This window comes from Astatotilapia calliptera, chromosome 8 (genome assembly GCF_900246225.1).
Source record: "Astatotilapia calliptera chromosome 8, fAstCal1.2, whole genome shotgun sequence".
NCBI classification, from domain to species: domain Eukaryota; kingdom Metazoa; phylum Chordata; class Actinopteri; order Cichliformes; family Cichlidae; genus Astatotilapia; species Astatotilapia calliptera.
Genome location: NC_039309.1, coordinates 7,949,628 through 7,976,866, shown reverse-complemented (window position 1 = coordinate 7,976,866; position 27,239 = coordinate 7,949,628). Strand labels below are relative to the sequence as shown.

The following is a 27,239-nucleotide window of genomic DNA, read 5'->3' as shown; positions in this document are numbered from 1 at the left end:
ACCCAGTGTTTTCAGTTCACACTCACTGTTTATCTACTGCCTGTTCCACTTCCTGTTTTATTGTGTTAGCCTTGGTCTGTGTGTATTATGTTCAATCCTCTTCCCATTATCATTAGTTCATTATGTTCAGCTGTGTACTCACCGGTCCCTCATTATCACCAGTCTGTGTATTTAAGCCCTCTGTTCTACCCATTCAGTGTCGGGTCATTGATGATGTTGTTTCTGTCGTGTGTTCCATCCAGTCAGTCAGTTAGCCAGCCAGTCTACCAGTCCGCTAAGTCCAGCCAGCCAGCCATCCATCCATCCTATCATCTGTTGTCTACATATTCAATAAACCTCGTTCTGCACCACGAGTCCTGCATGTGGGTCATCCCTTCCTCGCCTCCGCACACGAGCCCTGACAGAATGACCCGACCCGTGCCAAGAAGACACGCTTTTGACCCAGCGGACTCGGACCTCTACGAGCGGCAGGAGGTAGCGCTCTCCTTGTGGGCTGAAAAACTCAAGGAGAGACAGCGGCTCTTCGCGGAGCGAGAGCACGTCTTCGAGGGCACTCGCTTGGCTCTGGGCGGGCCTCGGAGACGCCGCGTTCCCCCACCTGCTGCCTCACCTGTGTTTCATCTTGTTCTCTCTATAAACTTCACAAGATGCTCGGTTGAACTTTCCCTCCAACCGGGGTAAACTTTTATTAAACTCTTAACAAACAGTCATGAGTCTCTGGTTCTCACCTTCCGGTGTTACACTCTCAAACCTCCGGGTGGAACACACAGGTAAATGCAATTCCCATTGCTACAACCTGCACCGGAGCATCTGCCGCGGAGAGTGGACGTTTCACGCCGCTCCCTCTCTCGCCACTCCGCTCCACGCTCACACATCACCTGCCTCATTAACCGGACCTTCAACCTCGCCACGGCACAGCGGCTCCGTCTTCCACCTCGGCTCAACAGAGGCTCCCGTGCCAGAGGCTCGGACGTGTACCCCGCCCGCTTCCTCCTCCCGGAGAAATCGGCGCACACGCCGCCATAAAACGGACCACTTTCAGCCACTCCCGATGGTGAGCTCCAGTGACTGTTTTTCGCACTCACCATCTGATTATTCACTCAAAACGCACAATAACCCCATCTCTGATTCGTGGGATGTTTCCCTCCTGGAAGATTCTGTGGACTGGGAAGATTTGTTCTGCTCTGCTCTCCCAAAGACTGTAAATAGTGGTGGCAGGAAAACCAGAACAATCCCCAATAAACCTGCTAACATCACACACCCAGTCATTATCTCCACTCCCGTCAGTCAGTCTACCCCCACACCAGTGCCAGCTCCCAGGAGGAGGGCAGCTGCGACCCAGTCTACCGCCACACCCGCTTCGGTTTCTCGAGTGGGGGTGACTGGTGTCCAGCCACCTCCCGTGCCTGTCCCAGCACCTAGGCTGAGGACGGCCAGGATCCAGCCTGACCCCCCTAGAGACTCAGCTGAGGCTCTCCAGCCAGTGCCCTCACGCTCTGGAGGCACGGAAGAGCTAATCAGTCCACCACTTCATCCACCTCCTGACCCAGCCTTTCACGCACTAGCTTTATCCCTGGTTAGGCTGGCTGAAGTGTCCCCTGCTCAGGCACCGGCCTTACTAGCTCAGGCTGTAGCTTTATCTCCCTCATTAGCTCAGTCTGTAGCCCAGCCATTAGCCACACCAACCTCAGCTCCGTCGTCAGCCTCACCTGCTGTTCAGCTTCCAGCCCCGTCAGTTCACTCACCTGCTCTCCAGTCCGCTCCTGTCCAGTCACCCGTAGCTCAGTCTCCTGTCCAGTCACCCGTAGCTCAGTCTCCTCCTGTCCAGTCACCCGTAGCTCAGTCGCCTCCTGTCCAGTCACCCGTAGCCCAGTCGCCTCCTGTCCAGTCACCCGTAGCCCAGTCGCCTCCTGTCCAGTCACCAGTAGCCCAGTCGCCCGTCCACCAACCTGTTCAGTACCCAGAGCCTGCTGTGAGCTACCCTGCTGCCCAGCCAGGGGTTTCCGCACCCGCTGGCCCGGCCGCTCCTCAGCCAGGGGTTTCCGCACCCGCTGGCCCGGCTGCTCCTCAGCCAGGGGTTTCCGCACCCGCTGGCCCTGTCCTGTGTGTGCCAGGGGCTCCAGTGCCCACTGGTTCTGAGACCGTTTTCGCTGGAGGGCCCGAGGAGCCCGTCCGGCAACCTTCCTCGTCAGCTGGGGGTTCAGGAGAACCGCACCAGCCTCATGCCTCGTCGGCTGGAGGGCCCGAGGAGCCCGTCCGGCAACCTTCCTCGTCAGCTGGGGGTTCAGGAGAACCACACCAGCCTCATGCCTCGTCGGCTGGAGGGCCCGAGGAGCCCGTCCGGCAACCTTCTTCGTCAACTGGGGGTTCAGGGGAACCGCACCAGCCTCATGCCTCGCTGTCACCTAGCTCTGTTTCTGCCTCGCCTGGCCCGGCCTCAGACCCTGCCTCTGCCTCGCCTGGCCCGGCCTCAGACCCTGCCTCTGCCTCGCCTGGCCCGGCCTCAGACCCTGCCTCTGCCCTCGTCTGGCCCGGCCTCGGAGCCTTCGTCCTCGTCTGGCCCGGCCTCGGAGCCTTCGTCCTCGTCTGGCCCGGCCTCGACTTTGGCTTTTATTTCGCCTGCTGCAGCTCCGGCCTGTGCTTCGCCTGATCCTGCCTCGTCTGGTCCTGTGCCCACCGGGCCATGGCCAGCACGCCTAAAACTGGAGAGCCGCCGCTGCCTTCCGCACGGCCGGCCTCCGGACCGCCTTCGCCTGAGTGGCCGCCGTTGCCTTCTGCACGGCCGGCCTCCGGACCGCCTTCGCCTGGGTGGCCGCCGTTGCCTTCCGCACTGCCGGCCTCCCGAACTGTGTCCACGTCACCGCCGTTGCCTTCCGCACGGTCGGTCCACCGGAACAGTCTCGCCTCGGGCCACGTGGCCGCCCACCCGAACTGTCTCTGTGTGGCCTCCGTCCCTCCGTCCTGGGCCCCCTCCGCCCGCCCTGTTCTGGTTCTTTTTCGTTTGGCCGTCGGGTGCCGGCCTTTGAAGGGGGGGGTCCTGTCAGGGTTCCTGGGTCGGTGACCCAGTGTTTTCAGTTCACACTCACTGTTTATCTACTGCCTGTTCCACTTCCTGTTTTATTGTGTTAGCCTTGGTCTGTGTGTATTATGTTCAATCCTCTTCCCATTATCATTAGTTCATTATGTTCAGCTGTGTACTCACCGGTCCCTCATTATCATCATTATCACCAGTCTGTGTATTTAAGCCCTCTGTTCTACCCATTCAGTGTCGGGTCATTGATGATGTTGTTTCTGTCGTGTGTTCCGTCCAGTCAGTCAGTTAGCCAGCCAGTCTACCAGTCCGCTAAGTCCAGCCAGCCAGCCATCCATCCATCCTATCATCTGTTGTCTACATATTCAATAAACCTCGTTCTGCACCACGAGTCCTGCATGTGGGTCATCCCTTCCTCGCCTCCGCACACGAGCCCTGACAGAATAACCCTTTCAGCATTGCATATTGTGGGCCAGTGCTAGCTGATAGGCTTAAGTGAAACAGTATTTCACTGACAGCAATAGCGTAACTTGTTTGTAGTGAATGTGCTTCCTTTTTCTTAGCTATTAACTCTAGTTAGTGGTTACTCAACTGTAGTTACTCAGGTCTTTTATCTAATAGAAAAAAATCTGCCATACCTACCATTTTTTGTGTGCTTGTTTGTTTATTATTTTCCCAATTTGTCATAGAACAATAAATACTTTCAATAGTAAAAACTTTAAAAAGACTGGAAAACTTCTGTGAGTAAAAGTAATGTAATGAGATAATATTTTTAGATAAGAACAACTGAACAATGTTCCTTAAACATTTAAATGGTATTTAAACAAACACATGAACTAGTTAGCTTGTAATGCAATTATTACATTTTTAATTTTTATCTCTCTAAATTTTCTTTTCAACAGACTTTAAGTCAATCACCCACTGAGCTATAAATTCCTTGCAAGATGATCATCATGTGTGGAGTTTAACTCTGTGATAGCAAACGTATGCACCAAAATAGTCTCTGATCTTGTCATTCCCCTAAAGGACGCCCTAAATTAAGCCTAGCAGGCAGCTCATTTTCTAATATTTATACATCCATATAAAACTCATTATTTGGTTCTTTAAATAAAGCTTTGAAATAAATGGAAACAAAGTCTTGACACCTGTAAGTCACAGATTACACTGTTTGTACACATACAACGCATAGCAATTAAGTGTGATTTGCAATAGTTGAATGCAGTCTCAAGTGTTTGGCAGATAATTGTCATGCTTGAAACAATTGAGGAGAACACCATCATAAATCCTTTGTTTCTTCAGAACCCTAGCTTAATTGAAAATGGTTATTTTCTCAGGTTATTGCCTTTTCTAAGTGGAAATGTATTTTCTTCCATCCCACTGCAGTTCTTTGTGTTTTATTAAACTGAAAAGTATTGAGAAATTAAACAGAGGAAAAATTCATAGCTATTAACTTTTCATGTTGGGAATATGGCCTTGAGAGCCTTGAGACAGCTTATTTTGCTTATATTCATTTAATCTATCCGCGAGTATTTTTCTCTTCTCTAATGGTATCATTCCGTCTAGTCTCTGTTTATTTGCTCGTTATTTCTGTCCTAAAATATTTATTTTCTTCTGCTACTTAAATAGCTTTTTGTCAAGACATAATAGCCTACCTATGTTCTCCATATGTACTTGAATCACATTGTTGTTTGCACACATATTTTTCTGTCTGTGTCATAGGGCCTGTGCTGAAGTGAACAGAGACAGATCGAACACACTGATGGTTGTCAGACATGCAGATGTGACCTTGATCATCACTGAGGGGAAGAGGTAGTCATAAATCCAGCGATTATGCCATGGAAGCTCTATTAATTCTGCTCCAACACAGATGTGAATTACAACCAAGATTTTTTTTTTCATGGGCACTTATATCATTTTCGATCACTTTTGCACAACATATATGTACTACATGCTAGAAATACTACTGGCTTGTTCGAGTAAAGCCGTTTTAAACCATTCAGATAAAAATAAGTGGTTAAGAAAAATATCTGTGGGCATCAGACAAAACGTGGAAAAAAAGAGAAAAAAGACACTCGTGATTTATAAGTGTGGGAGCATTTTTCAGAAAACCTTTAAAATACATACACCTATTCTTACAGACTAAAACGACTGCAGTCTTTTCTCTGCCCTTGTGTGTAAAAAAGTAACAACCCAACTCAGGCTCAGCCTGAGGTTAGAAGTGGGTTTGACCACATATGAAATGCACCATTTAGCTCATGTTTGCCATTCCTCCCTCCACTCAGCATGAAGATAATTGGATATAAAACATCAGTGAAAAGTCATAGCTACCCCTGCATGGCCTCACAGGCCCAATTCATACAATAAAACTCCATTAAATCTCATCAATGCTGCTTTAGATGTGGTCGACAGGGTGAGATGGCTCAGTGGTCCATCTAATATTTCATGTAGATATGGTTCTGATTGACCTCCAACCCTAGTTGAATGACCCATTTCTTTATGTTTCCTGCTGCTGAGGTGAATCGTCTGTCTTGCATTTTTCTACTAAATTTTCTTTTTTCATTGTAGAGCTGAGTTACACCTTCGGGGCCCTTCAACAACTATTCTAATATAAGAAATATAAAGTACTAGACCAGTGCAAATACATGTAGTGCAACACTTGTGTCTTTAACTAATTTGAACTTGTTTTGGTTAGATTGACTTGCCTTAGAGCTTAAGTCTTTTGTTTGTTTTGAAATCCTTTATCTGTAACTTTATGTGGTCTACCACTGCATGGCTGCGTTTCTCTGGTTCCTAAATTCCACTTTTCAGTAATACCACTTACAGTTGACGGTTAAATACCTTTGAGGGAAGAATGTCACCAACTGGCTTATAGTAATGGTGGTATCCTATTACAAAACCATTTTCATTGAGCTCTTTAGAATAGTCCATTCATTCTCCAATATTTTTAACAGCAGGAATAGTGTAGTTTAAAAATCATGTAACTCTGTTAACTCCATTAAAACCCCGTGATCTCATATTTTAAGACTTTTCCTAAAACTGACTTATTTGTCAAATGCCGAATTGTAGAATGTGTGGTATAAAAAGAAAACAAAATGATACAGAATAATTGTTTACAGCCATTTTGAGATGCTGCTATAACGTGAGCCAGAGGTAACTAGCTGTAAGTGATAAATAAATATATATGGAACTGTAGTTACACAAAAGATAAATAATTACTCCTGAGATTTTGAGTTGGAGTAGTGGTCAGAGTGTGTGACCAAACATCGAAAATTGCTGACTGTACAGACCAGGGGAGTAACAGCAGCTGAACTCAGCAAAAAGTTCAGAGTGTGGAGAACTAATCGGAGCAAAAGAGCGAAATCCACAGCAGAATAGCCAAATGGGTTTTAGGCCTGAGTAGAACAGCTGAGGAGGTAAAGGGCTGCATACTGAGGTGGACCAGAGTGGACACTGGATGTAAAGATGCAGGTTTGGTGATCAGAGGTAGATGTGGGTGAAATGATAAACTTTGACTGATCTTATTTTACAATAATTATTTAAAACATGTTTCTTTTTTTTGTGGCTAGCTAAGAGGTTAGTTTTAAAATGTAGGCAATCAGCCTTTAAATCTATTTCACAGTAAGAGTTCATGTCATCTTTATTTAGGACAACTAATCACACAAGTTATCAAAAATAAAGTTTTCATAATGTTCTTTGTTATAATAAAAATCTTGTATTTGTATATGTATTTTAACTTTGCAATTTGTAATGAAACAATCGAACTCATTGATTAAAAAAAAACCAACTAAAAATTAATGTTAGGGTACGTCCACACATACACGGATATTTTTGAAAATGCAGCTTTTTCTATGATTTTAGGCCAAACGTAAATGCTGTTTTGGATCACTGAAAACAGATTTTTTTTTAAACTCCTGCCAGGGTGGAGATTTAAAGATTAAAAGGTGTAACCCTATATTTTTGTCTATATAGTATATGTCCGATAATCCCAAAAGTATTCAGTCACCCAGTTATATCACTGTATTCAGGTATTCCAAACACTTTCATAGCAACAGGTGTATAAGGAAAAGGGTAGACCAACATTATATTAAATCTTATTGATTTAGGAATAGGATATCTATCACTTTCATATGTGTCAAAGTGTATGTCAAAAGAGCACTCACAATGTGAAATAATCATCAAAACTTTGCTATTGTTAATATTTACTAAACATTTACTAAAACTTATTCAACTCCTTTATAAAATAATCTTTTAAAAAAATTAAAAAAAACAACAACAACAACCACTGTATTACCAAAGTTCATCTTTCATGTGGGACATTCACAAATCACAAATATGTTATTTGTGGGCTTTTAAATTTTATTTTAGGGCAAAATTTACATTAACAAACACTGTTTTATGTGTGTGTTCAACTCTTCTTTCTTTCTGCATTACTGTAACATGAAAAGCACAATAATACATCTGCAGGACTGCGTCTAGCTAGCCATTCTACTGTCCCATTAATGCCATGCGTGTTTTTTTTTACCTTTTAACACTTGCTTGGTGTCTGATCATGATGCCATGCAAGCTTTTAATTTTCTCCACCACATTTCTCCTCTTAAATAGATTTTTGAGGAGAGTTTATTGAATTAGCAAGGTTCTTAAGACTTGAGTCTCTGGTCCCCCCATTAGTCATTGTCAATAATGAATGCTACTACAGTACTTCTAATTGATTCTAGTCAAGGTGATAAAAATAATTGCCTCTTGCATCAGCCAACTGTGGTTGAGTTTACATGACAGTAATAACTCAGCAGTTGGCTATACTATTGCACTGACTGATCTATCTATCTATCTATTGATATATCGATAGATAAATAGATATAATGTTGACTTGCATGCCGTTAAGAAAGATCTATGTTTTTTGTCTGCCTGTATTTTAGCGTGATTTTATGCCATTCCTACTGCTCTGTTCTTTTCACCACTTCTGTTTTCCAATGCTATCCAACTGAAATTTATCATCCCTCTGATCTAATATTCTTTTTGCCTGATCCTCTATTCCCCGCTCTTTCAAACACACTGCTTTTCTCTCTTTCCCCTTTTAGACTGATGTGACCCAATACCAGACAGCCTCATCCTTGTCTCCATCTGCCATCTGCTCAAGCATCACCACAACCAGCATGTAGACTCTGGATACTACCCTGTCTGCTAGCATTGCTGGGGCTTCGTTAACTGAACATCACAACATGGTTGGGATGATGTTGCTTCTTTAAAAAAAAAAAAAAAAAGTAATATGCTATATAGTTTAGATTGTAAACATTGTAAAAATGGTGACTGACACAATCAAATGATAAAACCCACCACCCCTTCTAGGATTTCCATAGAATAATCACAGATCAAAGACATTAAAACAGATCAGTTTGCTAAGTTATAAGGCTTATTGACCATCTGACCACCACTTACTGTTTTATAGTGAAGCTGGTTCTTAAACTGGATTGATCTCTTTGGATCAGCATCTTTAAAATAAGGCCTGTTGGGTGAATGTCAGTGTTGGATGTTTGGCTGGATATATGTACGGATGTCAAGCCTTGCTGTTGTTGATGGAGTTCTGCAGACTGTTTGTTTGTTTTTAAGTGTCAAAGAACTATAGGCTGGCTTAACTCAAACGCATTATCTGCGGGTATGAATTCTTAATAATATATTGGATTTTTGGCTTCTGTTTGGGTTTTGCTGTTATTCCAGTGTTCAAAGTTTTGTTGTATGGATTAATTGTTTTGATTCCTTTATTCTAGAAGACTGAGAGATTCACTTATTGTGACATCAGCTATTCTTATTTTTCCTTCATCATTTTTGCAATGATGAGTTTCAGGTTTGCAGTCCTGTGTTTGGGTGATGTCTTGTTTTCAGTTAATAGTTTATTTTTTCACTCAGTGTTTCCCTCTCTGTTCCTTCCTATAGTCTTTTATCATGTGTATCATGTTTTCTTTCGTTGCTGGTGTGTGTTTCACTTTGTCTTCTCTGATTTTCTTGATTGTCTTTACCCATATCTCACTCCCAAGCAACCCTTGCTGGACAAATAATCCTGTCTTCTCTGTAGTTTCAGTTATATTGCCTTCAGTCTTTCCTATCCTGCTTTCCTCTTTTGTATTTTGTGTCTCCATTTTATTTGGATGCTTTTGGTTGGACTTTTTTATATTTCTTTTTGGACTTTTGTTAAGCCACAATATATGATTAGCTTTTGTTTTTTATTCAGTGTGGATCCTTCATGCTCTTGACATAGGGAGTTTGAGTATGCATACCTGTGACTGCTACATTGTACACATACTATGTTTTCAGTCCAACCTGGCAACTCAAATGTGATGTCAGGATAGTTGTGTGTTCACCATGGCCTTTCAAATACTATTAGCACAGCAAGGACCTCAGTTAATAGAAAAAAAACGGGGGGAAAAAACTATTCAAAATGCGCATGTGAATTAGGAGTCAATGCCAAGTCAAATGATCTAGATCCAGTCTTCCAAACAGCATTTTGGCACTGAAAAGAACAAACATACAGCATATTAAATGTTTATTACATTTACAAGTGTCGTGTAACATGTGAGTAGGATCTTTTATTTCAAAAGCCCTCTGTTCAAAACTATAACGTGGGTCTAACATGGGTATAACATTTATCTCACAAAAAGAGGTAGTTTACAACTGTAGAGTTAATTATTTATTTCTAATTTAATGGTAATCTGAAGGACCAGGATTCAGTTCATCATTAGGTTATTGAGCCACATATACTTTACTGGAAAGGAAGAAGTCAGTACATTTGTGTAAGTTTGTGGGTATTTGAGTGTGAAATATAGCCCCAATGAAGAGTACAACATAAACCTGGCCTCTACTAACTTTTTAAATTTGGACTGGCAAGTCATTCAGTGGAATGGCGATATTTTATCTTCGAGTCATTTCCAGAGTATCCTGCTCTGGAGCAGAGTCGCTTTCCATCATGTTTGTCAGAGGAGACTTTATTGAGGAACACTGAGACATGATTAGATTCCACACACTGGTATGTGTGGAAGTGAATGTATATGGTGTGTGGAACACAGACCCACATATATATGACCATGGATAATCAAAGATATATATAGATATAGATCTATCGATCTGATTATTTATATAATAGATAGACAAGGGGGGGGGGGGTCTTAGAAGAAAAAGAGGTACAACAAGTTTTCTATAACAGAGAATCCAAAAATTCCAAACAAAGACCCACACAACTCACAACTCCAAAAGGCTGAAGGGATCAGTGAATCATAGACCAGTAGAATAAATAGCCTGCTCTTCAAAGATCCATCCATCTAAGATACAAGGGAATAATGCAAGTACTACTAGACTAACTAAACAACACTGGGAGAAGTGGCTGGTGAACCTAGAAAGAGACAACAGCATAGTCAATATCACAAAGACAGCCATCCAATGAGTCTCAGGAATGAAGATATCCCACAGACGATGGTCAGCAACTGCCTTCAGAAGGTAAGACAGGTGCTGAGGAGCTAGCTGAACACTACAAATAAGATCCAAGCTATCAAGACATAAGCCCCATTAGTGATACCATGGAACAATGAGCTGGCAGATGCCAGGAGACAGATGCCACTGATGAGAAGATACAAAACTCCTCACAACGCAAAGTGGTCTTGTTGGAATGTGCACAGTTAGGGTCAGCTTGCTCTGGAAAAGTACTGGCCATAAATTCAGGTGTGTATGCGTAGGTAGGGAGGCATTGTCTTCTTTCTCATCATATGGAGATGTCCACTCCAGGAGATGAAACATGAGCCAGACACCAGATTTAGGACCCATGGCGAGAATATATTCTGCAGCACTTGCCTCTCAGGGGCGTCACGTTCCTCCTGAGCAGCATGTGCCAACTTATGGCATCTTTAAGTAACCCATGGGATGGTACATGAAAAGTAAAGTGAATTGATCACAGAACCCTTAGAGACATAATAACAAAAGAAAAAAAAAAACTATATTCCCCTATATACTATATACTTTTAACTGTATACTTTTAACAAATTGTCTTTTTAACCCATACTGCATCTTACCTTTTTATCTATCACTTCATTGTTATGTCTTAAATGAACATTTTGAACCCTTACCACCACTACTCTGAGGCTCTATGAGCAATGAAAAGAGGAAGGATGAGGTCTGAGCCACAATCCAGGATGAAACATGGGGCATCTGTGAATACATCAGGTAGATGAGCTCCAGAGTTGAGGCCTCAAGCAGCTGAAGACAGATCCTACTGAGGAACAGGAAGAGTAACTATCATGGATGACCAAGCCCTGAATGGGACACACCACTGATAGATAGAGAAAGTGGGTGACATCGAGATATCCTGCCAATGGGTAGAAAAGACCTACTTAAAAGTCAGCATAGAGACTAAAATGGCAACGCAAAAGCAGGTCCTCAGAGCAAGATCCACAGAAGTATCTTGATGCATGCACAATCATCCAGGTAAGTAAATCCCACAAGGTTGATTCTGTGAGTCTGGACAATTTTCAGCTGACTAAGTCACTTGGATGAGTGAAAAAACTTTCTCCCACTGAAAATGTTAAGTCCACATGAACAGAATCCACCTTTTGTAGCAGACTGCAGGACCCAATTTGCATACTATTCACAAGATAGCAGCAGGATGTAAGATGTAAGCTAGGACTACATACCTATAGGAGGCACATACTAGTGAATGGGATCGTGTACAGAAAGATCTGTGTCGTATATGGACCAGAAGTCCCCAAGTCTCGGGCAATGGCGATGATGGGAGACATCACCAAAGGTGGTTGAGAAAAACAGGGCTAAAGTCTTAAGGGACTTCAAGTTCCAGAAAAAACAATCAGCTGCTGGCCAAACAAGACATACCGGTAGCTCACAAGAAATAGAAGAAGTTGTGATAGATTTGGAATTCCTAGCAGACAACAACATTAGGAAGAAGGAGCAAACAGAGAAATATCAGGACTGAGCAATTGGAAACAATGTGAAACATAAAGTGGTCTTAGTAGTTTATAATAGGGGCATTAGAAGCTGGAAACTGTAACAGTGGCTCCAGTAGATTCCAGGCACAACATCAGAGGTTTCTGTCCAGAAGAGCGCTGCCCTCAGAACAGCTAAGATAATGCAAAGAAGCACGAAACTCCCAGGTATCTGGTAGAGGACCCGAACAAGACCATACCACTCCACCAAGGGGTGAGTGTTAGGGTCTTGCCTCCTGGACATTTGTCCTTACTTTCACAACAAAATATTTCCTACATTGTAGCAGATGGAAAAACATTCACTACACAATTTATTGGCATCCAACAGTATTTCTTTATATGTGTTTCAACCTGTCTCTTTCATTGTCATTCTTACAATGGTGCCAATGCTTTATTAAAGTAGGGTTAATGTCTGCCACTAGAGGTAATGTCTACTACTACTACAAAAACTGACATTTTGTGAAATTAAAAAGTACAGCTTGTACACTATGCATCTATTTTCCCCAGTCATCCCTGTAATTTATTAATGCATAGAGAAAGTTGTGTTTTTATTCTTTAGCACACAGATAGCGCTGCAGAAGGGAAGTGACAATATCTACCACTCTGGAAGTGGCAGGTAAATGCAATTTCTAAAATGTCACAAAACACAAACTTACTTGCTGAGTAAGTATGAACACATCATAGGAACCTCTAGATACTTCACTTGTTAGAGAGAGAGATAGAAAAAATTGGCAGTTGTGCTCATAGACATGGAGAAAGATGTAAGACAGGACAGGACATAAATGCCTCTGAAAGATAATGATTTCTCATCAATATTAAATGAACTTTGGAATTTAAAGTTTATTGTTTTTAATTAAACAGTGGAGTTGTATGGAATTAGTCGCTTAGTTTACTTTAGTGGACATCCATGCTCTTCTGCTTATCTTTATCAGGGTCTCTGGAATGCTGGAGCCTATCCCAGCTACCATAGGACAAAAGCTGAGAACACAGAGAGACTTTCACCTCTTTGTGCAATTTAGAATAACCAATTAAGCTAACTCTACAAGCTGTATGTCTTTGGATTGTGGGAGAAACCTAGACAGAACCCACATAAACACAGGAAGAACACGCAAACTCCACACAGAAAGGCCGTGGTCAGATGGTGGAGATGAACTCAGGGCCTTCTTGCTGTTAGGCAACAGTGCTAACCCCCAGAAATGCCACCAACCTGCACTTACTAGGTAATAACTGCAGGGAAAAATGTATAGTAATGAATCATGTCCAACTCCAAGCCAGTCAAACAAGTTATCATCAGCTGTGACTCCACTGATGCAAAGTAGTCTCCAGTGTTTATGGTTCACTGTTAGGTTAAGTAAAGAGTAGAAGTCATGCATTTGGATTTAAGCTAATGTTTTTTAATACTGCCTGTCAAATTCACCTTTATTCTTGCTGGTGGTGTTAGCTCATGTAACTTCTGTTTAGAAGTTGCATGAGCTTCTTTGATATTTTAGAATGTGGTTGGATAAAAGCATGAAGAGCTGTTATTCTTAAATCCTGCAGCTGCTCAGGTCAGCTTATAGAAAACTCTACTGTGACTCACAATATGGTATCATTTGGCAGGTATTCCCCTTTCCTCATAGTGCAGCGGTCCCCAACCTTTTTTGCGCCATGGATCTGTTTAATGTCAGACAATATTTTCACGGACCGTCAAAACAACCAAATGAAACGATACGACCAAGACAAAAACTGTGGTATTTTGTAAACATAATAATAAACACAAATTAACTGTGTAATTGTGTAACTTTATTAGCGGCGTCCTCCTGAAATGCACCAACAACATTGAGAGTAACATCCTCCTTTTTGCCCCTTAACCTCCTAGGACCTGGCGTCCACATATGTGGACATCACATTTTGGGTTATTTAGACCTAAATACTCAATTTTGCTCTACAAGGGCCTGATATCCACTTTCGAGGACATTATACTGCTACTGTTCTATCGAAATTTTAAACAAATATCCTCATATGTGGCTCTTATTTTTCTTAGAAACAATAATTAGGTTAAAAAAAATCTGGTAATTCTTTGTTTTTACATTCATCAGGTCCCAATCAGCCCAAATATCAAAGAGAAATTACAAATGCATGCCGTGGAAGAGTTTGGGTCTTAGGAGGTTAATGCTCTCTGGTCGCTATGGTAACACGTAAATATTTCTTTCAAAATAAGACATACAACTACAACAAGGGAAAAGACCCAGGGACACCGAGTTAACGATAAAATCCTTGAAAAAATTTCACACCCGAGCCCCAGGGGTTGGGGACCGCTGCCCTAGTGCATCACTAGTCTACAGTTCATTTTTCCATCCCCCTACCTGACAACTATTACTTTAACCCCTGGACAATTTGAGACTGTGGTTTGTGCTTATTTCAATTACTTCATATCTTTGGTTTTTAATTGATTGTTACTTTTGTTTCCACTCACTGGATGTGATCTAGGCAAAAAAGGTAGTTTAAGAAAAATAGATCAGCCCTGCATTCCATTTACCCAGAGCACTTAAATTTAATGCCAAGGGTCCTTTATGTCAGGGGAGATCTGCTGCACTATTGCCAAGGTACACCTTGTGAGTATCTGCGACACAATTACAAAAAACAAAACAAACAGTTTTTGACAACCTGGGAACAAAAACAGGCTGAATGAACATGTTGTATTAATGAGAATAGATAATTTTTTTATTAATCCTTTATTTATCCAGGTAAAAAAATCTCATTGAGATTAAAAATCTCATTTCTGTATGCCCTTTTGGCTTACAGGAAACAAGACGAGAGGATATGATTCGACTTACATTGGGTCTTTTGAGGCAGCTGTATCAAAGCCTGCTTGTGAGAGTGCAGATTCCTATTCTAGTGTTGTTCTCAAAACACATTTTAATTGCAGCATAAAAAAAAAAAAAAGTAGAATGAATTGGAATTGCTGGGATTTTTGAGTCTGTCCTGAATTTATTAAAGGACCCTTGCCTGAAATATAGTGCTTATGAATCCTCAAGGTAATGGAAAAGATGCTCTGCTGACAGGCAGCAGAGACCCAGGGTCATGTTTTTCCATGCACACATAAATCTAGGCCTTCTCTTGCCCCTGCCTGCTCTTTCATACATCTGTAGCAGGGGCCGTCTTTTTGGCTATCTTGAACGATTGAGAGGCATAATTTATATCTGCAAGCCAGGGCTATTGCAGAAAATTCAATTAAACCTATGAGCATAAATAGAAGCTAAAGAGTAAGTGCCCTTGCCTTTTTGCACTGCTCTTTCCCACAGGCCTTTGTTAACATGAGAATACATTAAATGCATCGCTGTAAAAAATTTTTAATGCAATCAGTGACTCATGAAGCTAATTATATCAGTAGGTTTATACATTCCCAAGCAATTGAGGTAAAGGACATATGGGGGTATATTTCTCCTGTTTATGGAGAAAAACAACCACCGAAATGTAAAGCTGGGCATACACTGTGCGATTTTTGGCCCATTTTGAGCTGATTTTTCAGTTGTGCGACCGTTTTGGCGATCGGCCCGATTTTGGCCTTCATCGTGCGTCGTGCATCGCGTAGTATACGTGGGGTAACGAGAAGCGATTAACACCTCACCACCACCTCCCGATCATCAATCGCTTGGTCGGGAGGATTTCAAACCTGTTTGAGGGTCCGTCGTGAGGGTGTCACCGCAGCTTCTCACACTGCGCACGCGCAGACACATAAATGTCGGTGAAAAAGACAGAGTAGCACAGCAGTGCAGCGTGTGATCTGGGCACAAGTGATGGAGGCATTTGTAGAACTTTGGAAAGCTCATCTGAGCCTTTTCGATGTGGCCTCACAAAATTATCACAACCACAACAACCGTGAAAGTAGTTGGATTTACATTGCTGCTCAATCACAGCTGCCTGATCAATGTTTTTTCATTAGCAATTTAGCAAAGTTGATGGTGGTGGTGTGCGTGTCTGTGTGAGTAAAAGACAGAGCGGGAGAGTGAGCAACATTATTTCTGTTATAACCTTCATTTTTATGGACACACAGTGTGAGCACTCAGGTCGCATCAGAGCATCGGGCTGTATAGTGTGAGACCCTGCAGAAACAGCTTTAGTGAAGGTTACAAATGATCTTCTTAAGGCCTCTGACAGTGGACTTGTCTCTGTGCTTGTCCTGCTAGACCTTAGTGCAACATTCGATACTGTTGACCATAATATTCTATTAGAGCGATTAGAACATGCTATTACAGGTACTGTGCTGCAGTGGTTTGTATCATATCTGTCTAACAGACTCCAATTGGTACGTGTAAATGGAGAGTCCTCTTCACACACTAAGGTCAATTATGGTGTTCCACAGGGTTCAGTGCTAGGACCAATTCTGTTTACACTATACATGCTCCCCCTAGACAGCATCATTAGAAGACATAGCATACATTTTCACTGCTATGCAGATGACACCCGGCTTAATCTATCCATGAAGCCAGATAACACACACCAATTAGTTAAACTGCAGGAATGTCTTAAAGACGTAAAGACCTGGATGGCCCCTAACTTTCTGCTTCTTAATTCAGATAAAACTGAGGTTATTGTACTCGGCCCTGAAAATCTTAGAAACATGGTATCTAACCAGATTCTTACTCTGGATGGCATTATCTGTGAGGAACCTTGGAGTTATTTTTGTCACAGTCTGGCGAGGGCAGACTGTATGAATTGAAAAAAAGGACCCAAAATGCAGACTCCAAGGAACAGGGAACAAAACTTGAATGTTAACAAAAAGCGAGTCGTTTAATATGGCTGGTAAAAAAAAAAAAGTACAAACAAAGGGCAAGGCAAACCTAAACTGGGAAATCTAAACAAACAATAAGAAAAAACCTAGACAAGGAACTTGGAAGCATGGGGAACATGGCGTGGACAACAGACAACCTGACAATCACACACTGAAAACAGAGGACTTAAATACACAGGAGGTGATTAGGGGAAGTGGGAACACATGGAGGAACAGCTGACTGACATGAGCCTAATGAGGGGACAAGGGAAGTGAAACTAAATACAATGAACAAAGAACACACAACTCCTTCAAAATAAAACAGGAAACATGAGACAGACATGATAATACAAACTTGATAACATAAGACACGCAGCATGAAACACGAAGGGTGAGGGGAAACTTAAATACAGGGGAAGAAAACACAAGGAGTCTAATAACCAAATGAACTTAGATAACCTAATGAACAAAATAAACTCTGGGTCAAAAGACCCAGGATCATGACAATTTTTGACAAGACATGTGCTTCAACGCACATATTAAACAAATATGTAGGACTGCTTTCTTCCATTTGCACAACATCTCTAAAGTTAGAAATATCCTGTCTCAGAGTGACGCTGAAAAACTAGTTCATGCATTTATTACTTCCAGGCTGGACTACTGCAATTCATTATTATCAGGATGTCCAAAAAACTCTCTGAAAAGCCTTCAGCTAATCCAAAATGCTGCAGCAAGAGTCCTGACAGGGACTAGAAACAGAGAGCATATTTCTCCTGTTTTGGCTTCCCTTCATTGGCTTCTTGTTAAATCCAGAATTGAATTCAAAATCCTGCTCCTCACATAGAAGCTCTTAAATAATCAGGCCCCATCTTATCTTAATGACCTTGTAGTACCATATCACTCTATTAGAGCACTTCACTCTCGCACTGCAGGCTTACTTGTTGTTCCAAGAGTATGTAAAAGTAGAATGGGAGGGAGAGCCTTCAGTTTTCAGGCCCTTCTTCTGTGGAACCAGCTTCCAGTTTGGATTCGGGAGACAGACACTATCTCTACTTTCAAGATTAGGCTTAAAACTTTCCTTTTTGCTAAAGCATATAGTTAGGGCTGGACCAGGTGACCCTGAATCCTACCTTAGTTATGCTGCAATAGACGTACGCTGCCGGGGGATTCCCATGATGCATTGCGTTTTTCCTTTCCAGTCACCTTTCTCACTCAACATGTGTTAATAGACCTCTCTGCATTGAATCATATCTGTTATTAATATCTGTCTCTCTTCCCTAGCATGTCTTTTATCCGGTCTTCCTTCTCTCATCCCAACCAGTCGCAGCAGATGGCCCCGCCCCTCCCTGAGCCTGGTTCTGCTGGAGGTTTCTTCCTGTTAAAAGGGAGTTTTTCCTTCCCACTGTCGCCAAAGTGCTTGCTCATAGGGGGTCATATGATTGCTGGGGTTTTCTCTGTATCTATGAAGCGCCTTGAGGTGATTTTTGTTGTGATTTGGCGCTATATAAATAAAATTGAATGACCTACGAACTTCTAACCTGTCACGGTCGGACGGTCTTCCCGGACGACCTGCTTGTTTGTTTGTGATGTGTGTGTATGCCCTCCTCTCTTTCTCTCTCCCTCCCTACTCTGCGGGTCTGGCTGCCGAGGAACGGCGTCTCCGAGAGAGTGAGAAAGGCCGATCTCTGACCCGGAAGTGTAATCTTCGGCTCCAGCTGCCGCTAATCTTTCCTCACTAGACGGAGGTATTTAACGATGTGTCCAGACGGCAGTCGACGCTGGATTGTACTCGGAGCTCGGTAGCTAAGTATGCGCGTGATCTTGTCACCCGCGTGGCCAGGCAAGCCTTCTCATCCGTTGTTGTGTTTGCTCGACTTTCAGATTGGAGAAGTACGGGACGGAGGAGTGGAGTAAAGGATTCACTGGTGTTTTCGGGAGGAGGAGCTCACACGGAAGGAGCGCACACAGACCTCACGGGAAAACTCACCTTCACCACTTCTGGGAACTGAGAAAAAGGACAATTGTTGGATATATTGATGTTTAAGGACTATTTTTCACGCACTGTAAATAAACGCACTGTCTGCTTCAACCCAGAGCTCCGCGCTTGAGTCCATACCTTCCATCAGCCCTGACATAACCTCTGCGAGTCAATCGTACAGTTTGAGCAGGAGCTGAATCGCGCGACTGAAAAAATTGCACAGTGTATGCTCAGCTTAAAGCAACATGGAAGAGAAAATCTAATGTCAGTGCTCCAGGGTAAAACCTTGTTAAAATGCCTGTTACCTTGAAAAATATGACCTAGTCTCTCCTGTATGATAGTGAAAGAGGTCATAAGTCTATCATATCATGAGGCCAAGAAAATAGCATGATTTAAAAAAAAAAAGAAAATACAAGAATTAATATAAACAAGCACGATTCAACACAATTATCAGCTATCAAGAACATATACAAGAACATATACAAATTTGAAAGAGAGAGAAGCTCTCTAACGTTCACACTCTCCTTCATTTAGGTTGCTAAAGTGACTTTTGAGATCTGATCCTTAAACCTTGAAAGATCTATTCTCTGCTCTCAATTTAGACCTGACCTTTCCAAGCAGCCAGCTAGACTATACCACCATGAAAATAGGATCAAGGCAGGAAAGATGCAATCAGTCTGTATGGGCTCACAACTTAAGCCAAAAGAAGAAGAAGAAGAGCTGTTTGTGTACCAGTGTGTATTCTCTTACAGTATTGACACTTCTGGGTGTTTTACAGCCTAATTTGCTGGGCCACTGAAGTATTTATAGACATCCCTATCCAGAATAACCACATGCAAATTAACCTTCATCATAAATAATCCTCTGGGGAAAAAATGCAGCCACATAACTGAACACAGGTGCAAAATACTTGTTTGCTGTTTTTAAAATGTGCCAGAGAGCTTGTTTTTCTGTCATTCAGTGTTATGGTTGTTTTGCTTTCAGTGAATATCATTAATATATGGCTCCCTGTTTCAGACGTCCTTGCTTGACAAGGAGTTCTAAATTTGCACAAGTGGTTAGGAGGACACTCATCTCAGCTTTGCAGGGCCAAGCCTGTCTTCCTACTTAACCAGGGCCAAATTTATGCCCAGTGATAAAAAAAAAAATACATAAAATAAAAGCAAGGAGTAGCCTGGGGCAAGAAATGGCAATAAGAAGTGCAAGCCCTCAATGGCAGTAATTTAGAGTGACTTATAACTCAATGACAGGTGCAAAAAGGCTTCACCAGCATGCCAGTCAAAAAGCATTCCTGTTTTTGTAACATGAAAACAAAATGTATGGCCCCCCAAAAATTATTTTCATTTTAAACATCCCATGTACACACTGGAATATTAGAACATCAACTCAATTTCCATTCCTACATTTTGATATATATATTTCTTCTTCTTCTTTTTTTTACGCCAAATGCGCATACCCTCAACAAAAATGACAAAAAATAAAAATAATAAGAAAAAATAGATACAACATATACACACACTACCAGTCAGAAGTTTGGACACATCGTAACACTTGATGGTTTTTGCGACTGCACTTGGGGACACATTCAAAGTTTGACTGACCTTCACTTTTTAAAGTAATGATGTTGTTTCTCTTCACTTAGCTGATTGCTTCTTGCCATAATATGATTTCTAACTTTTGTCAAATAGGGCTGTCAGCTGTGTACCAACCTGACTGCTGCACAACACAACTGGTGATCCCAACCCCATTAAGCAGCCAAGAAATTCCACAAATGAACCCTCACAAGGGAAACCTGTGAAGTGAAACCAATTCAGGTGACTACATCATGAAGCTCATTGAAAGAAAGCCAATGCTTTCCAGCACTGTCAACTGATGTCTTCAGTGTGAATTTACAATGCAGAAAGTAGTAAAAATAAAGAAAATTACATGAGAAGGTGTGTCCAAGCTTTTGACTGGTAGTGTATATAATTATACTGCGGCACATTGTTTTTAATCAGTAGCATGACTAAAAGTCCTTTCAGTTCTCTGCAGTTGAAATATTACCAGGGTGTAGGGTCACACCTGTTTCAGCTGGAAATGACAAAAAAAAAAAAAAAACCACACAAAAAAACAAACTATTAATAAATTCACAGTTGCATTCCCTAGCATGGGCAGTTTAATTTTATTTATTTTTTTCCTAAGATTACCCAGACACAGAAATGTGTCATTTTTACAACAAAAAGGTTAGGCAATAAGGCATAGGAAACAAATTAAAATGACATGCTTTTGTTAGGTCAAGTGTGCTTGTAGTTATTTGAAGTCGAATTTCTATTTACCATATTGCTAGGATAAAATGCACAGTGGTTGCTGTTTCTCTACCCTGACTTTCCTTAACTCATATACAGGGTGGCTGTAGCTCAGGTGGCAGAGGAGGTCAGCCACTAACCCGAAGGTCGGTTAGATGGTGGTTCGATCCCAAAGGTCGGAGGTTCGATCCCAGACTGCTCCAGGCTGCATCCTTGGGCAAGATACTAACCCCATGTTTGCCTACTGGTGGTGTCCGGCAGCCTCGCCTCTGTCAGTGCGCCCCAGGGCATCTGTGGCTACAATGTAGCTTGCCATCACCAGTGTGCGAATGTGTGTGAATGACTGAATGTAGTGTAAAGCACTTTGATGTCCTTAGGGACTAAGTAAAGAGCTATACAAATACAGACCATTTACCATTTGCTGACAAATATTCAAGGGAAGACAACAGAGCCAAAAACATACAAGGATATTCATGCACACACCAACAAACAAAACCAGACAGGCCTAACATAAAGGTGGAAAAATGAAGGCTGGCGTCATGTGGGGTGCCGATAAGAGTGCCGTTCCCTGCTTTACTCCCTCGGCTCCATATCCATAGCATCTGCTCTGCTCTCATTAATCATGTGAGAGGTGGGCAGGAGGCTGCCAGTTGAAATAAAGCTTGATCATCACATGGAGTGCTGCGGACCACATCCTGCCATTTAGCGAAACTGTTTTTGTCGTGTCTCTTCCCCATCTAGCCACAATGCTACACTGCCTGTTAGTTTTCCCCGTACACCATGTCACATAGCTGGCTCAACATGGACTCAATGCCATCTGTTGGTGACTGTCCCCCTATAACCTAGCGGAGAACATGAAGGCTGCCCTGCCCAAATGTGTCAGTTAACTGGGGTTTGACAAACCATCCACCTCCAGTTTATAATAGAGATGGCACGATACCACTTTTTAATGTCCGATACTGATTCCGATATCATAAATTTGGATATCTGCCGATACCGATATGAATCCGATATAGCGTATTTTGTAATCAATAAAACTGTTTTTTATAAATATCTTGCTGCATTTTGTATAAGTTCATACTCAAGTTTTTTAAAAATAGAGACTGAAGCTATTCTGTTATACCTGTATGCAAAAAATACACTCCACTCAAAACATTTTATAGTTCAGCAACACTGATCTATCTAATAAATTTAAACCTACACCTTCCTCTCTATTCTGGTATTTTAAAGAGTACTTACCTACCTAACTAATAGGGTTGCCAACTCCCAACTCCCTGCGAAAATATTAGGGAACCACCCCCCGCCCTTAATTGATGTAATCAACTTTAATTTAATGCAAGTGTAAAACAAATGCACAGAAATCAATTATTTTTCTACAGTAATTAAATAGATTCAACATCTTTCTTCAACAGAATTGCAGACTGCACAGATGGTACCTTCCCAAAGGAAAAAGTACTATAGCTTACTAGGGTGTATATTAGATTTATTAGTTACTATATACAATAATGGATTTCTATACATTTAATCAGATGACCACTTTTGTTGTAAGATTCAGATAATTATTTATTCAAAGTTTTTAAATGATATAACAAAGAAAAATATTTCTTTGTGCCCCCCTCTCCCTGTTAATGCCCAACCTGCCCCCCGACAAAACTTTGCTAGACCCGCCCCTGCACAGTTACCAGCTGTCAGCAACATAGAAAAGGATCCTGGTGTTATTTGTCTCTCAGAAACAGTTCATAACTTCCCTTCAACTCATTCCTGTCACCTAAAAGGTAAACCTGTTTCTCCATCACCTGCTCAGCTCTGATGATTCAGTAAGGACATCTCCTGGTTTCATCTTCATGTTTCCCTCTCACCACAAACGGATATCATGACCAGCAGCTTTTACAGCCGTGGCTCCAGCAGACCTCAGCTGATACTAGAAAGTAATATTAAATACATTCTAACGACAGCTGATCAAGCTTAAACGTGCTGCTGTTGTTTATCCGCTGGTCTCCTCTTTCTAGCGCAAAGTGGGCGATAAACAAACAAGACGAGACTTGCGGCAGAAAAGCCGATCAGCTGATCATTGATCAGTTTCATGTTTGAAGTAATAACAGGAGATGAAGGGGGAGTGAATGAGATAAGTAGATGCAACTGCGCAGCAAAGACAGCTTTGTGTCTATTTTTTTTAAATTCTAGCTGAAGTACGGGACAAATCGCTTCCTTTTCACCTCAATATGGAACTCCGATGGCCAGTCCAGCTGTGGCTCAATATATCAGTTGTTAAGCTTAACGTGAAAATACTATGCAAACATTCAGGGATGAACTTACACACTTGCTTTACTTCTCTGAGATAGTTTTCGCCGAGATGAAATGCCGCGGTTAGGAAGCATGTAGCGAGGCTCCATATGCTCCAACAGACCGCGGACAGGTCTCACAGACAACAGCCGCTCTATCACGTGACACATACTGCTCCGACGCACCGAGCTGGGTTACGCCAAGTAGCGCGTTTTGTGAGGTGATTTTGTGATACTTTGGATCGGATTACATTTTTTTATTTCTCTCCGATATCCGATCCAGTAATTTAGGTCAGTATCGGACCCATACGTAATATCGGATTGGTCCATCTCTAGTGTCCATCACAAAACATGAATGATGGTTACAAAATACCCTAAACTTTGATACATTTCCATGGCATCCCCTTGGTGTAACAGGTACTTGTCCTGCATTTTTGTTAATCATTTCAAGGGCAAATAATACTTCTTTTGGGAGACACCATCCATTGCACCTATATACATTAAGAAGCATTTGCTTTTTAACAGAGCTTCAAGTAAGTGTCCTTTTCTAATCTCTCTGACTAACAGCATCTTTTTATATTAAAATGCATAATGCATGTGCCTGGCATTCAGACTACTGGTAGCAAAGTAATAGTCCTAAAAAGGAAACATAATATGAGAAGTGTCTGAAACCGTCAAATATACTGAGAGGACATTCAGCACAGTGATAACTAGACTCTTGTCACATTTCATAATGTGTCATGTGCAACAAATGTGGTGAGTATGTGATACCTTTTGGGCCATTGAGAGGGACATGGTGACACCTCACTGGGGCCCTCATCGTCAAACACCTTAGAAGGCTATCATGGACATGACATAATACAGCTAGGAGCCATTTGTATCCAATAATGACAGCTAATAACAAAATGTCCATCACAGTGGAGCTACAACTTGATTAGTGTCAAAGCAAGAGAGGCTCTAGAAGGATATGGAAGAATGGCTCGTCATCAACAGTGGAAGTGGCACGGAAATTTATAGCAGATAAATGGTGTGCTTGAAGCCCCAGAGACTGTCATACTTATAATGATGTGTGCTTCAAAGACCAGATAACATCCTTATGATGAAAGTGCATCTCACCATGTGTTATCATAGTAGGGACACATTGTAGTCATCTCCACCGCATTTGGCTTCTGTTCAGTGAGTGCCACTGAGACTAAAGGGGAGTTTATACTATGGCCTTTATAATCCAAATAAAATTCCATATTTACACTTTTACTTTAAGTAATTCACATTTCCCTGTACTCGGCAAGGTAGTCTAAACAATTTTGATTTTAGCACATTTGTTTTATTTTCAACTTTTTGGATTACAGATGATTTGTTTACATAAAGTGCACGCTCAAAGTTTCTGTTTTCCTCAAGGACCACAAAACTCCAGTCCTACATATTGATTAGCAGATGCCTCTGGGTCCCCAAGCAGTTGTTAAGAATTCAGCTCCGTCTTTTTAATGGGGTAATGCATTTATAATCTATACGCATTCTTTGAATGATTTATTAACAGTTATTTGGTAGGAAATCAATTTTTTCATTAAGTGCTTTTGTTTATTTATTGAACTATTGGGAAAGGTTAAAAATTAATAAGCGAATAATTGCCAACAAAAGCATGGTTTATGCAAGCTGCTTCTATGCACAGAGAAATTCTCCCTGTAGCCTTTATTAAAGAGCTCCACATAGAAATTACTACTTTCCATTACCTGACTCACAGTGATATTCAACATATACGGGGCGACCGTGGCTCAGGGGGTTGGGAAGCGTATCTGTAACCGGAAGGTCGCCGGTTCGATCCCCGGGCTCTCTGTCCTGGTCGTTGTGTCCTTGGGCAAGACACTTTACCCTACTGCCTACTGGTGTTGGCCAGAGGGGCCGATGGCGCGATATGGCAGCCTCGCTTCTGTCAGTCTGCCCCAGGGCAGCTGTGGCTACAACTGTAGCTTGCCTCCACCAGTGTGTGAATGTGAGAGTGAATGAATAGTGGCATTGTAAAGCGCTTTGGGTGCCTTGAAAAGCGCTATATAAATCCAATCCATTATTATTATATAAAAACTTAAATGTTTAGTAGGAAAGGTCTTTTTTTAACTTCATACTTTTTATAGTGAGTTTTTATGTACCTATGTATAGCTCTTTTGTAGTACACAGGCTTAATAGTAGAGAGCAGAGGTTAATCAACTTTGGATTTTTAAAGGGTATTGACGAAAATAATTTTATGGCCATGTTAAGCTAATTTAATTTGTATTCCATGATAAGTGAAACCAATTAGAGGTCATCAATTAAAGTGTCATGATCTGGGTGACCATCTGGTGTTTTTATGCTGCCTCCCTGTGACTTCCGTGTGGGCGGAGCCTTGATTCTTCACCTGTTCTGCTCACCTGCTATCCATTGATGACAATCAGCAAGGCTGTGCTTAATATCAGCGCTGTTATCTCTTTTGTTCTAGCTTGTCATCTACCTCATGGGGTAGCCAGGCCTCCTTGCTTCTCCTTCATGCTATGTACTTAACCTGATCTTGTTGTGCCTTCATTAATCTTGTCAAGTCACTGTGTAACTCACCTGCAACTCCATAATCTGGAGCCAGTCTCCACAGCAAGATACACTGCAACGCTCCTCTGAACTTAAACAACTCACTCTCATCTGCCTGTCCTCCGCTGTCTTTTGAGGATTATGGGGAAAAACAAGGTTGGAACTTCATTCATTCACACACCACTTGGACGCTCACTTGGTTACCCCTCCCAGAGCCTTACACTCTCCACCTGCAAGTAAGTTGCAAATTCAGAGACAAAGTTCCTTCCAGTTACCATTCTCTCTAAACTCAGATCCTAACCACACTCTCCCTCTGTCATAGTGCTTCCACATCAGAGATTCCCCACCAGATACAGTCATCTTGTCATTCCTTATCTGTGTTTATAATTAGGCTTGTGAAAACCCTAACACTCTTCCGTTTGTGCCTTTCAAGGAGTTTTTTTTTTGTGTGTGTGTGTGTGTGTGTGTGTGTGTGTGTGTGTGTGTGTGTGTGTGTGTGTATATATATATATATATATATATGTGTGTATATATATATATATATATATTTATTTATTTTCTGGATATCAGCTGGTAGGATATCCAGAAATCCTACCAGTGGCTGGACAAAGCTGGACTGAAAGACAGCACAGAGGCACTAATCATGGCAGCACAAGAACAAGCTCTGAGTACAAGATCCATAGAGGCTGGGGTCTATCACACCAGGCAAGACCCCAGGTGCAGGCTGTGTAAAGATGCCCCAGAGACAATCCAGCACATAACAGCAGGGTGCAAGATGCTAGCAGGCAAGGCATACATGGAACGCCATAACCAAGTGGCCGGCATAGTGTACAGGAACATCTGTGCCGAGTATAACCTAGAAGTCCCGAGGTCAAAATGGGAGATGCCCCCAAGGGTGGTGGAGAATGACCGAGCTAAGATCCTGTGGGACTTCCAGATACAGACGGACAAAATGGTGGTGGCTAACCAACCGGACATAGTGGTGGTAGACAAACAGAAGAAGACGGCCGTAGTTTTTTTTTTTATTAATCATTATCAAAGTTTGCAAGCAAGTAATGCCTACATGAATAAGATTGCTGAGGCTTTTACAGCAAGGTAGAAACCACTGGTTACTCCAGAACAACAGTGGCGGGGGGGTTGTTTTGTTTTGTTTTTTTATTAGACAAAAAATGCCTTGAACCTTTCTAGTTCTGGAACTCTTGGTAAAGACAAAACTCAGATTAACTTCTGGCAGAATGGAAAGAGAAAAGTCTGAAGTAGTAGGAAACTACCTAATCATCCAGTGCATACCACGCTATTGGTCAATGCCTGTGCTGAGTGGGGACCCAAACTGACTTGGGCGAAACAAAGTGAGGTTTAAATGACAAAAAGACCCAAAT

The 27,239-nt window shown here is 42.0% G+C and overlaps 1 long non-coding RNA gene across 1 annotated transcript; it reads left to right on the top strand.

The window, feature by feature from the left end:
• Positions 1 to 18,293: 18,293 nt before the first annotated feature.
• On the top strand, positions 18,294 to 18,855 carry LOC113027885 (uncharacterized). Its single transcript, XR_003273157.1, has 2 exons — positions 18,294 to 18,561; positions 18,644 to 18,855. It is a non-coding gene; the product is annotated as an uncharacterized LOC113027885 (long non-coding RNA).
• Positions 18,856 to 27,239: the final 8,384 nt, after the last annotated feature.